This window comes from Mus pahari, chromosome 1, assembly GCF_900095145.1.
Source record: "Mus pahari chromosome 1, PAHARI_EIJ_v1.1, whole genome shotgun sequence".
Taxonomy (NCBI): Eukaryota; Metazoa; Chordata; class Mammalia; order Rodentia; family Muridae; genus Mus; species Mus pahari.
Window position 1 is genome coordinate 13953812 of NC_034590.1, and position 13636 is coordinate 13967447.

General features: G+C 42.9%; 1 pseudogene; it reads left to right on the forward strand.

The window, feature by feature from the left end:
• The first annotated feature begins 8469 nt into the window (after nt 1-8469).
• LOC110333597 lies at nt 8470-12141 on the forward strand (annotated as a pseudogene).
• Nucleotides 12142-13636: the final 1495 nt, after the last annotated feature.

A 13636-nucleotide genomic window follows, 5' to 3' on the forward strand; every position in this document is an offset into this window, starting at 1 on the left:
TGCCTAGTCAGGTCTCAGTGAGAGAGGATGCTCTTTGTCCTATTGGGACTAGATGCTCCAGGATGGGGTGGTACCCAAGAGGAGCTTCCCCTTCTCTGAGTTGATGGATAGAGAGATCTGTAAGGGTGGGACTTGAAGGAGGAGAGGGACGGGGTGGGTCATGATACAAATGTAAAAGAAATAAAGAAATAAATAAAGAAAGAAAGAAAGAAAGAAAGGAAGGAAGGAAGGAAGGAAGGAAGGAAGGAAGGAAGGAAGGAAGGAAGGAAGGAAGGAAGGAAGGAAGGAAGGGAAACTAGTACAACTTATATCAAATATTGACCCTCATATACTGATAGTGGGGGACTTCAATTCCACACTCATCACTATACAGGTCATCCAGACGAAAGCTAAATAGAGAAATGTTTGAGATAACAAATATAATAAAAGAAATGGATCCAACATATATTTATGGGACATTTCACCAAAACACAAAAGGATATACCTTCTTCTCTGTGCCTCATGGACCATTTTCCAAACTTAACCACATACTCGGAGTCAAAGCAACTCAAAGAACCCCGTGTATCCCATTAGACTGCCACAGATTAAAGATAGATATAAACAACAACAGAAACAACAGAGAACTTAAAAACTCATGGAAACTTAACACCTCTCAAATGAATGAAAAAATTCATCAAAACAGGAAGAAAGAAATGTAGCAGGAATGGCAGGACTGTTCCTATGTAAACACTGGGGGCTGTGCAGCTCAAATGCCATCTCCTGCAGGAGGACCTAATCAATGACTGTCTGTGACACCAGCATTCCTGTGGAAGGACCTAATCGAGGACTACCTGAGAGAACAAGGATTGCTGGTGCAAATAATGCCAGGCAATCTGGAACTGCTGTTTAGAATAGATACTTTCTTGGGACCAAATGGGGCATGGGTGGAGGGTATTAAAGGAGCTTGCAACAGCACTCAGATGAGCTTGCTGCAACATTTCTCATCTTCTCCTATAGTCTATGTTGTTGACTCTGTGCCAATTGCCCCCAACCCCCAAGAGCATGTAGGGTCGGCAGAGAGCTGTCCAGAGCACAGGCAATATCTGGTGCCCAACGTGGTCAATGGACTACTTCATTATTCTCATTTTGTGGCTGCTTGCAAACCTCCTTTTCTGGGGGGCTCATTTTTGCCTGTTGCTGCGAGGACTGTGCTCTTGATTTGGCCTGACCTGCTCTTCTCACTGTGCTGCTGTTGTGCCCCCTTTGGTTGCTTCTTCAGTGACTTGTCCCCTTAGTGTTTTATGTTGTGGGTTTTGTGAAGGTGAGGGCTTGTTCCTCATTTCTGTCTACTTTGTCTTTTCTGTCCACCCCAGCAATCTCGCTTTTGGTCTCAGTTCTGCTCAAGAGTGAGCATGAGGTGAGCATGCAATGAGTGTGAGGCAAGTATGAGGTAAGCATGAGGCGAGCATGAGGCGAGCATGAGGCAAGCATGAGGGAAGCATGAGGCGAGCATGAGGTGAGCATGCAGTAAGCTTGCAGTGGCCATCTTTTTGTTTTTCTTTGTTTTTGAGTGAGCATGCTGTGGCAAGCATGTAGCCAGCACGCAGTGAGTGTGCAGTGGCCATTGTTGCCCTTCTCTGTGTTTGGGTGGTCTTACTGTGGTTCCATCTTTTCTGTCTTCTTTGTCTTTGCCTGTTTTTCACTTTTGGTCTGTATTTGTCCTGGCACCTGATATAGGGACTGATTTTCCATGTTATGGTACCAGAGATTGGCTCCTGAATGCCTTTTCCTTCCTTGGGTACACCATCCAGGCATACGGCCTTTGAGCTACACCTGGGGGGAGTCCCCTGCTTAGTACACCATGGCTTTCAGCACTTCTGTCATATTTGTCACATATGTTCACCATTTGTTTCTTTTGTGCTTGTCATCATGGGTTCTCCCCTTCTACCATCAAGGGACCCCAGATTAGGGCTCTGAAAACTCTTCTGGTTACTTGTCTCAAAGTTAAGACTCACGACCTGGACCAATTTTGGGAGGAGGCTGCCATATTGGCCCTTTGGATATCTCTGGAGAACATGTGGGACCATTCTTGGATTCAGGTTCTCTTCCTTGCCCATAAGCATGAGGTACAGTCTGGGATTATCCCTCCTTTGTTCTTTGTCCCCATCCTTCTTACAGTCATCACCAGTCTTAAGAATTCTTCCCAGAGGAAGTGATGGCTGCCTATAGCAAACACTGCCAGGATCAGGATAATATTCACCTTCTCATTACTGACCCCATCCCACTTTCTCGGCAAACAGGTTGATTTTAGTGACAAAGATGAGGGCGCCTCTGCTCCAGCTGTCTAGCTGAGAGGATCCAAGCCATTCCCTAGTGCCACTGTCCAAGGTCCCTCCCTCACTAGCCCTTCCACTCTGGTCCCATCAGAAGTACCCCCAGCTTACCCCTGGCGTGATTTATGGGGACTTTCATGGTAATCTAACTTATAGTACCATGTTCGGCATGGAACTTCATGTTCCCCTTACTGATTACAAATCCCCAAAGGATCCCCAAACATATCCCATCCACCCCTGCCTTGCTGTCCAAGGGTCCCTCAAATACCCACTTTCATGGGACTTCCTATCCCCTGGGAGCACTGCCAGCCTGTACTAGGTGTAAAATTCGCTGGGGACTATGCAATATTGTCATCTAACCTCACATTCGGTATGTGGAGGTTTATCTTACATGATGCTTCCAATATTACTCCCCATGTTAACAGGGATCCCACTAGATTCTGATATGATCCCATTATGAGCAACTGGGATTTATGTAACCCCTCTAATTGTCCTGATTTACACTCCCTTACTCTCCTAAAAGGTTTCTTTAATGGAACATACTTCCACATAAACTGGTCAGTGAAAATGTGGACTGGGACAACCCCAGTGAATGTTACCATTGGCAACCAGGTTGGCTGGAAAGACACCCCAGTGTGTGTCTGCCCCCCTTACTTTCTGGCCATTAATACCTCCAATGTCAGAGACAGCCTTGACGACTTTAATGAGGAATATCTCCTGACTGCCTGCTGGATGGGGATCCAACGATAGCTATCCTGAGGAGGGAACAAGCCGCTATTTGGATGCATGTGGTAAATACCACCCACCTTCATGCCATCACTCTGATGACCCAGACTCACTTATAACCACTATACCAGGGAAAGTGGGATTTTGGTATTACAGCTGCCATCATTGAAGGCATCATTGTAGGCATTTCTGGGGCAATTGCTGTTGCTTTGACCCAGACAGCCACTACAGCAGAGACTATCAATGCTGTAGTCTCTAGATCAGCTGGGGCACTGCAGGCAGAGGAGGTACTAAATCAACATATTTATCAAGCCATCCACATTTTACAACAACCTATTGACTTAATGGCAGAAGAGTTGGCCCTTGTTAGGGACATGTCTCTATTGGCATGTGACCCCAGGTATCACACAACCTGTCTACCCCCTTACCAGGTACATAATACCACTGAAGCCCTAAAACAGTTGGCTCAGTATCTTAAAGATACCTGGCCAAATAAACTCCTTAACTATTCTGTGCTGTTAAGGGAGGACATAGCCAACCTCAATACAACAAGGGTATCTGTGCTTTCACTAGATGCCGGATTCTTGGGAAAAGTGTGAGACAATAGCTGTTTGACTCCTCATGGATTGCCACTTATGCTATGGTGGGAGGGATGGTCATACTAATAATTATTTTAAGCATCTCACACAGCATATATCCAGACAGCATTCAATAAATAAGGTGACCCTCCAGGTGCTCATGGCTCCCAAAAATCCTGATTGTGCAACCCCCCCTCACCGCAAGGAAGTGATCAAAGCATAAATGGCAGAGATCTGTGAGACCATCATTTAGGCTGTTCCTCATCTCCTCCTTGTGTGACATACCTCTGGAGTGATATCTCTTTGAGGGCTGGAAGTCAATCCTGGAAAACAGGACAACCTAAGACAGGTACAGTCCAGTATACTGGGAATCCTCTGATGTAGGGTAAACAATGTCAAGGCAGTGGCACCCTGGCTCTCACTAGGCTTTCAAAATCTAAAAACAAATGGGTTATATGTATCAGGAATAGCAAGACTGCCTCTATGTAAATGCTGGGGTCCATGCAGCTGCAAAAGCCATCTCCTGCAGGAGGACATAATTGAGTACTACCTGTGGCACCAGCATTCCTGCAAGAGGACCCAATTGAGGATTGCCTGAGAGAGAAAAGACTGCTGGTGCAAATAATGCCAGGCAATCAGGCACTGTTGTTTAGAATAGATTCTTTCTTGCAGCCTTTTTCATCTTCTCCTGGAGTCTGTGTTGTTGACCCTATGCCAATCACCCCCAACCCCCAAGAGCAGTTAGGGTTGGATGGACATCTGTCCAGGGCACAGGCAACAAAGAAAGACATTAAAGAATTACTAGAATTCGAGGATGAAAAATGAAGACATAGCATCCCCAAACTTGTGGTAACAATTCACACCAGTAAAACCAAAAGAAGAGAAACACACACACACACACACACACACAGAGAGAGAGAGAGAGAGAGAGAGAGAGAGAGAGAGAGAGAGAGAGAGAGAGAGAGACTACCACAACCAGCACCAAAATAACATGAAGAAGCAATCATTGGTTATTAATATCCCTCAACATCCATGGAGTTGATCCCCAGTAAAAAGAAACAGGCTAACAGAGTGGATGCATTGACAGGATCCACCATTCTGTTGTATAAAAGAAATAGGTCTTAGCAACAAAGATGGACATTACCTCAGTGTAAAGGCTTAAAACAATTTTTCAACCAGATAGACCCAAGAAATGAGCTAGAGAGCCATTCTAGCATCTAATAAAGTAGACTTTCAATAAAAAATAATCAAAAGACACAGGGAAGGATGCTTCATACTCATCAAAAAATCCAGTTCTGAAAATACATGCCCCAAATGTAAGGGCATTTACAGTCATAAAAGAAACATCACTAAACCTTAAATCACACAATAATAGTGAGGGACATCAACACCCCACTCTCAACAATCGACAAGTTATCATCAAAACAAAGTCAACAGAGAATAATGAAGCTAACAGGTTATGAATCATGTGGACCTAACAGATATTTATAGAACATTTTACCCCAATGCAAAACAATGTACCATATTCTCAGTACCTCATGGAACCTTCTCCAAAACTGACAACATACTTAGTCATAAAGCAAGCCTTTGTCAACAGATACAAAAAGATTGAAATAATTCCTTACATCATATTAGATCACCATGGATTAAAGCTGGACTTCAACAAGAAAAGAAACAACAGAAAGCCTACAAACTCATGGAAACTGAACAACTTTCTACTCAGTGACCACTGGGACAGGAAGAAGTAAAGAAAACATTAAAGAGTTTCTAAAATTCAATAAATATGAAGGCACAACATAACCAAGAGGAAAGCTCATAGCACCAAGTGCTCACAAAGTGAAAGAGACTTGTAGCAAGGAGGACTACCTGTGAAAGGACAATCATACCATCCCACTGACAAAACATTTGACCCAAAATTTGTCCTGCATACAAAAAATGAAGGGATAAAGATGGAGCAGAGAGTGGAGGAATGGCCAGTCAATGATTGGCCCAACTTGCAATCCGTGCTATGAAGAATAACCAGTTCCCAATGGAGGAGTTAGAGAAGGGACTGAAGGAGTTGAAGGCTTTTGCAACCCCACAGGAAGAATAATATCAACCAACCAGACCCCCAAAACTCCCAGTGACTAAGCTATCAACAAAGGAGTACACATGGTTCCAGCTGCATATGTAGCAGAGGATGGCCTTGTCATGCATAAATGGAAGGAGAGCTCCTTGGTCCTATGAAGGCTTGATAGATGCCCCAGTGCAAAGGAATTGAAGGCGGGGAGGTGGGCAAGTGAAGGAACACCCTCATAGAAGTACGGAAAGGGACGTTGTGATATGGTGTTTCCAGGAGGAAGGGAAACCAGGAAATGTAAATAAAGAAAATATCCAATAAAAAATAAATTTTGCATTTAAAAAATAAAATAAAGAAATAAAAATGCAAAAAAATAATACTGTGCTATGCTTTCAGAGAGTAACTTAGCATAATTGCCTTCTGAGAGACTCCACTCATCAGTTGATAGAACAGACAAACATTAGAGGGAGCATGGGAAGTCTTGTGATCGAGTTGGTTGGGGGAGGGATGGAGAAATCTAAAGGGCATATGGACTCCATAAGAAGACCAACAAAGTCGATTACCTTGGACTCTTTGGGGCTCCCAGGGACTGAACCACTAGCCAAAGGACATACAAGAACTGGAGTGAGGCCTCCTATACATATGAAGCAGATATACTGCTTGGTTTGTATGCATCTCTCCCCAAACCTGGAGCCATCTTACCTTGATTCTGTTGCCTGAGTATGCATCCTGTTCTCCCAACTGGAACATCTTGCTTCACTGGGAGAGAATGTGCCTACTCCTACAGTGAGTTGATATTCCAGGGAGTGTTGGTGCCCAAGGGGGACCACCCCCTTCTCAGAGATGAATGGGAAGTTGGCACTGGGGAGGAATCTTATAAGGGAGGACTTATGAGGAGAGGGAATATGGTGATCAGGATGTAAATTTTTTTAAACATTTTTATTATTATTATTATTTTCTTTATTTACATTTCAAATGCTATCCCGAAAGTTCCCTATACCCCACCCCCGCCCCTGCTCCCCTACCCACTCCCACTACTTGGCCCTGGTCTTCCCCTGTGCTGGGTCATATAAAGTTTACAAGACCAAGGGGCCTCTCTTCCCAACGATGGCTGACTAGGCCATCTTCTGCTACATATGCAGCTAGAGACTCGAGCTCAGGGGGTACTGGTTAGTTCGTATTGTTGTTCCACCTACAGGGTTGTAGCCCCCTACAACTCCTTGGGTACTTTCTCTAGCTCCTCCATTGGGGGCCCTGTGTTCCATCCAATAGCTGACTGTGAACATCCACTTCTGTGTTTGCCAGGCACTGGCATAGCCTCACAAGTGGCCGCTATGTCAGGGTCCGATCAGGATGTAAATTAATGGAAAAAATAAACTGGAACGATCTCATAATATCAAACCTGAATGCCATGGAACAAAATGAAGCAAGCACAGGCAAGAGGAGTAGATAGAACAAAATAATCAAACTCAGGGCAAAGAAGCAACTAAACCAACAGCTGGACCCTTGAGGAAAACAGCAAATGAACAAACCATCAGCCAAAGGAACTAAAAGGCAGAGAAACAATAACCAAATTAACAAAATACAAAAGGGGAACCATATCAACAGAGACTGAGGACATCCAAAGTATCACTCTCTCTCTCTCTCAAAACCTGTACTCCACAAAACTGGAAAATCTAAATGAAATGAAAAATTTTCTGGAATGATTCCATTTACCAAAGTTAAATCAAGACCAGGTAAACAATCTAAACAGTCTTATAATCCCTACAATAATAGAAGCAGTCAATAAAACTCTCCTAATCACAAAAAGTCAAGGACCAAATGGTTTTAGTGTAGAATTACTCCAGACTTTCAAAGAAGACCTAACATCAATACTTCTCACCTATTCCAGAACATAGAAACAGGGGGAACATTGCTAAACCCTTTCTATGGGGCCACAGTCGGCCTGATACTAAATCACACAAGGATTCAACAAAGAAAAGATACACTGAGATAGGGAAAGGGTTTGTCTTTTACTCACAAATAAGCCAAAATACCTACATTGCTTTTTTCATATAACACAGCACCCAGAACCAACTAATACCTTCTTTGTTTTCCAGCTGTTCCACTCTCACTCTCTCTTTAGATGGGTCTCAGGCACAAGCATGGCAGAGAATGCTCAAAGCCCAAAATGCTATAGAAACTGTTATAAGGAGGAAGAAGTTACAGTAACTGCCACACTCCTTTCACATGGGGACAAAGACAGAAGGTAGCCAGACTAGGTAGTGTACAACCATGATACTAAAAACAAGGAGCCAGAGACAAAAAGAATCTCCACGAGTTTGACGCCCGAGGAGCATTCACTGTAAATTCCTGAACAATTTGAGCTACAGAGGCAAACCTATCTCAGGTAAATGAAAGAGGAGAGTGAAATTCCAGAGGTAATAGAATATTGACAAGAGAACAGCAGCAAATGCTGAGAGGGGATGCATGCAGCCCTTCTGTTGTTTACTTATGAGGGCAGAACCCACTTTACACGCATGTGCTTAATAAAATGGAGACTACTGTTTCTGGATGTTCACAGTGATATCACCCACTAGAGGAAGGATGCAAGGTCAAGTTGGTTCAAGGATCAAAGGCTAGAAAGAGTGGATAAAAATAAGAGAGATGGACAGTCCAATATGGACCAGAACAGTGGGGGAAAAGGACCAGAAGAGACAGCATTCATAATTTCTGACAAGGTGTATTCAATGTCCTCAGCCCTACATTTCAACACAGTCACAATGTTGGTCCTTTATCCCTTCCTTTCGGCTACATGGTTTGGTCAGCAGAGCAGACAAATGTGACCATCTCCTGCTTCATTCTCCTGTGGATTATTGTTACTCACACAACCACCAACTGTGCCAGGTAAGGAACCGAATTTTAAAACATTTGTTTTGATCACGTCTTTCCTTAGTTTTAGTATATGTTTAAATCTTGGCTATCTCTGGAACACAGCTTCTTTGTGCTCTCAGAAAACACTTCCCAGAAGATTCTACCTCAATGACATTGGTCTCTTCTTAATCACTGCTAATTTCATAGCACCAGCTAACCAGCATCAATTGTCCCAGTAGTATCCTTTCTCCCCAAAGCTGCCAGAAATAACCAAAGCTGCTGGATTCTGTTGCTTCCTGGGGCTGGAACTTGCCTCCCTTGTGATATTACATTACCACCAGCTTTCTTTTTTCAGACTCCTTCTGTTCCGGATCTTACTCTGTAGACTTTCTTTGACCTCAAAGATCTACATGCCTCTCATGGTGTATCCTACCACACCTGGATCTAAACTTAGCTGAGTATGCCGCGAAGTCCCACTCTCTTAATCTGATATCTCCTAGAACACAGGATAAGGCTCCATCTCACTTCCTTGCGCCCCTTTAATACTTCAACCATATATTTTGTATTTTTTCCTTTTTCAGCTTGCTACACTTGTTTAAAAATGCATTCCATAGGATTTAACCAGAGAACAAAGTCTATGATGGGCATTTCTGAGCCTTGCTTTGTCAATGAAATTAATCTGAGTCTTTTCACCTTAGCCTCAGGCACACTTTTTAGACAAGTTGCAAAAAGTAGCCACATTCTTTACCAAAATAACACAAAACAGTCTCTAGGCCACATACTGAAATTCTCCAGTGAAAGCTCTTGGACCATGTCTGCAAAATTCAAGTCATTCTCAGTAACAAAGTCTTCCATGTTCCTACTAGGATAGCGCACTAAGCCCCATTTAAAACATTCCACTGCTTTCCAAATCCAAAATCCCAAAATCCACAGTCTTCCAAACAAAAGCATGGTCAAGCCTATCACAGCAATATCCCACTCCTGGTAACAACTTCTGTCTTAGTTAGGGTTTTACTGGTGTGAACAGACACCATGACCAAGGCAACTCTTCTAAAGACAACATTTAATTGGGGCTGGCTTACAGGTTCAGAGGTTCAATCTATTATTATCAAGGTGGGAGCAGGGCAGCACTAGGCAGGCATGATGCAGGTAGAGCCAAGAGTTCTACATCTTCACTTGAAGGCTCCTAGTGGAATACAGACTTCCAGACAGCTAGGGTGAGGACCTTAAGCCCACACCCAGTGTGACACACCTACTCCAACAAGGCCATACCTCCTAATAGTGGCACTCCCTGGGCCAATCATATACAAACCATCACAAGTGGCTAGAAAACTGAAAAATAAAGTCTTAGACAATTCCAGACAGTACAAATTGGAGATAGCACTACTCCCCACGGGAAGCTAGAAAGCATCAATCTCACCATTTCCTACTGCCCTCTTCCTCCCTATAGAGAATTTCTAAAGCATACCTTTCTTTGGAATAGAAAGTGCCCTGCAGCTCCCCATGCTTGTGCTGAGCAACTCTATGCACACAGCAGGAAAGTGTGAATCTTTCCCAGGGTCTCCATCCCAGTTGTGAGTTCAGCATGGCTCCTGTCATCAGTCACAAGCACTCCTTTCTTACTGCTCACTGACAATGCCTACCTTATTCTATGTGCTGGCACAGCCATGAAACAATGCTGACTGTCTATGGACAGAACTCCATCTTAGCACTCTCCTATCCAGGCACTCTCAAGTGGGATCTCACAAGAAGCACAGACATGAGAAAACACACTTCTGGAATTCAATGTGACTATCATTGAACAGGACACTGCACTCTCCTACCTGTCTGTGGCATCCCAGTGTGATAAAATGTTAGATCACAATATCATAGTCCCCTTCTATCAAACACTGTCAGCCAGCTTCATCCAGGCCATACCACCACAGGTGCAAAGGACACTGACACCTTCCTACCAGAAGAGAAGCCAGGTTTATTACTCTATGCACAACATTCTGGGCCCTCTGATAGCTGGAGAACTCAGACAGTGCCAGTGTCTACAGGTCTGTGGCTCTGTCCTCTACCCCGCGAGTCAGGCCTCTGGTCCCCAACCAGAGATGGTAATGGTGCTAAAGGTGACTCAGCCAAGGAATGTCCAAATGCCACTCTCCACATCTGTCTTCTCCTATTTCGCATCTGCTTAAGCTATGCCACACACCAGTCTTCCCAGTAAGTACAGAGCCAGGAAGGAAGGAGTGGGATAAGCACTTAAGGAGACTGAAGTCTAACTTTCAGTCGTGGCACAAGGGTAGAAGGAGAGTCTTGACAGATTAGGTCCAGCTCTGGCTTTCCATACCTACCTTCAGACTGTCATGAGAAAGACCGCAAGGTCAATGTGAGAGGTGTTCATCCTGAATTAAATGATATCCATGGAGCACACAACAGACATGCATGCAATTAATTACCCAAGATAGTCAGTTCCATGCACCAACACACTGGGATCAACTCCTTCCTGGTTTATTGCTCTTGGGTATAGAAGACAATAATGACTTTGTTTTAGTCAACACTGGATTTTCCAAGAGGTAAGTAAAATCTTTCTCCAGAGCAACGCAACTCCGAATTTTTCCTGGAAGAAGTACTATTCCCAGATTCCCAGTACCTGTTCTGGAATTTTCTTACACTTAAAATTTTACAAGGGGAGGCTGGTGCAGTCCAGGTACCATTGCTAACTTGGCTAAAGTTGCTCATCTTTTTTTAATTCTTTCATCTGTTTTGGTACTTCAGAGGTAACCAAGGACACAAGATCATATAGACATATTTTCTACTACTGATTCACACCCAAGTCAAAATATTTTTATTTCTTAAATCAGTTTTCATATCACTTATAAGAAATCTGTGAAATATGGGGCTAGAGAAAAGGCTCAGTTGTTGAAAAGCTTTCATTGCAGGAATACCAAACTGTGGATACCTAAACCCACCTAAAAAGTCAGGCATCCAGACCTTGTGAGTAACGCCTTAAACTGAAAGAAGTTGGCAGTGGCAGGTAAGCTCTTGGAATTTATGGACCAGACAACCTGCCTTATAGTAAACTTCCTAGGAAATGAGAGGTACTGAATCAAAGACAAGTGGGAAGGCAAGTAAGGAACAGATATCGAGAAAATTCTGCAACCTAACCATGGAGGCTATGCCCCCACGCACCTCACAAAACCAAAGAACAAAAAAGTATCTGAGAAAACATAACACAGCATGGCCAGCGGAAATAGAGCAGTCATCACCTGTCTGCCAACAGTGGTGCTACCGTGTTGCTCAAGCAGGGCTCCTACGAATGCCCTCCCACTGATGTGGGTGCTGACTGCTGTGGTGCTATAAGAACTGGGGCAGGGGAGCATCTTACTGTCCAGGCACTGACTTCATCCTTGACTCTTTCTGAGATGTGGAAATGGAGACGTCCCTGGGATTGCCACCTTCAAGCCTAGAACAGTCCAACATCCTTTCCCAGCTTTACCAGATGAAGATCCAACCTGTCAATGAGGACAGGTTATTAACAGCTCCTACCCACTGTCCTTCAGAAATCCTGGCCTTGCCTTCAGCTCCAGGACTGGAACAAAGAGAGAATGACAGGAATATAGAAGATTAAGTATTTATAGAATGATAGACAAAATATATCCACATGTATTTGCATAGTTAGTAAACTACCTAATGTTACTAACCTAACTAACCTAACCTAACTAACTAATCTAACCTAACTGTTAACATAATTGTATTGTGATGTTTCTGTTAACATTGATAATTTAATTTTTATCCTATTATATATGAAATAGAACTTAGGAAATAGACTTAATAGTAAATCAATTGAAAATATGCTATAGTTGTATTAAAATTATTCTTAAGTTTTTCATTCACTGGACATGGTATATCTTGAAGTACATACTGAATATTGAGCACACTTTCCCTCCATTTTCATAGATCTGCATATTTCTCACCTCTCATCACAGCCCTTATTAATCATTTTTCTACTACAAAGATTTCTGTTCAAGTTCACAAAACACATACATCCAGGATTTCATTTTTCTGGTATAATCTAGGACCCAGTTATTAAGGAAAATACAGTTAACTTGAGCCTGGTTAATTTATATGATAATCTCCACTATTTTGTTTTCCTGCAAACAGTATAGTTTTATTTTTATGAATAAATAATTTCCTATTGTGTTCACACATCCCATTTTCTTTCTCCCCTATTATGTTGTCGACACGCATGTTATTTCCCTAATGTACCTTCTATGTTGTTGACATGCATGCTATTTCCCTAATGTAGCTGCCGTGAACTGTTGCAATGGCTATTTTTGGTGTCAACCAGGCTACATCTAGAGTTAACTAAAATCTAATTTATTGGGTACACCAGTGAGGTTTTTTAAAATTAAAATATATTAAATCATTTGAAGTATAAATAGCCAACATTAATCTGGGCCTTTTTAGGTAGGAATCTCCGCCTTTAATTTGGGCACCCATCTGGTGGCAGCCTATGTAAGGAATGTGGAAGAAGAAAGCCCTATGCTCTTTGGTTGCTTTCCCTTGCTCTTGCTGGCAAGTCCATTCCTTCACTGACATTAGAGACCATTGCTTTGGGAATCTAGACTGAGTATACCAGAGACCAGCTGAGACAGCCTCATGGACTGAAAAACTAACGGACTCTTGGAATGTCTGGTGCTAGACAGCCATTTTTGGACGAGCTAAGACACAGCCTGGTAGTCCCTCCTTTCTACAGACAGACAGACAGACAGATTCATTCTCTCAGTTCTGTTCCTCAAGAAAACCCTAAATAGATTCTGGTTATGCAATATGAGAGCCAAGTACAAGTGTGCTACAATCAACACTGACACGTAAATATGTCTCTAATATAATGAATTAAAATCCTTTTTGTAAATACCCAGGAGTGTTATTACCTAGGTCATATGGTAGATGCAATTTTAGTTGTTTGAAGAACCTCCATTATGATTCTATTGTTTGGTAATTCTAGCAATGAAAACACATTCATTCTCTCTCTCTCTCTCTCTCTCTCTCTCTCTCTCTCTCTCTCTCTCTCTCTCTGTCTCTCTCCTCCTCTTCTTCCTCTTCCCTCTCTCCTCTCCCTC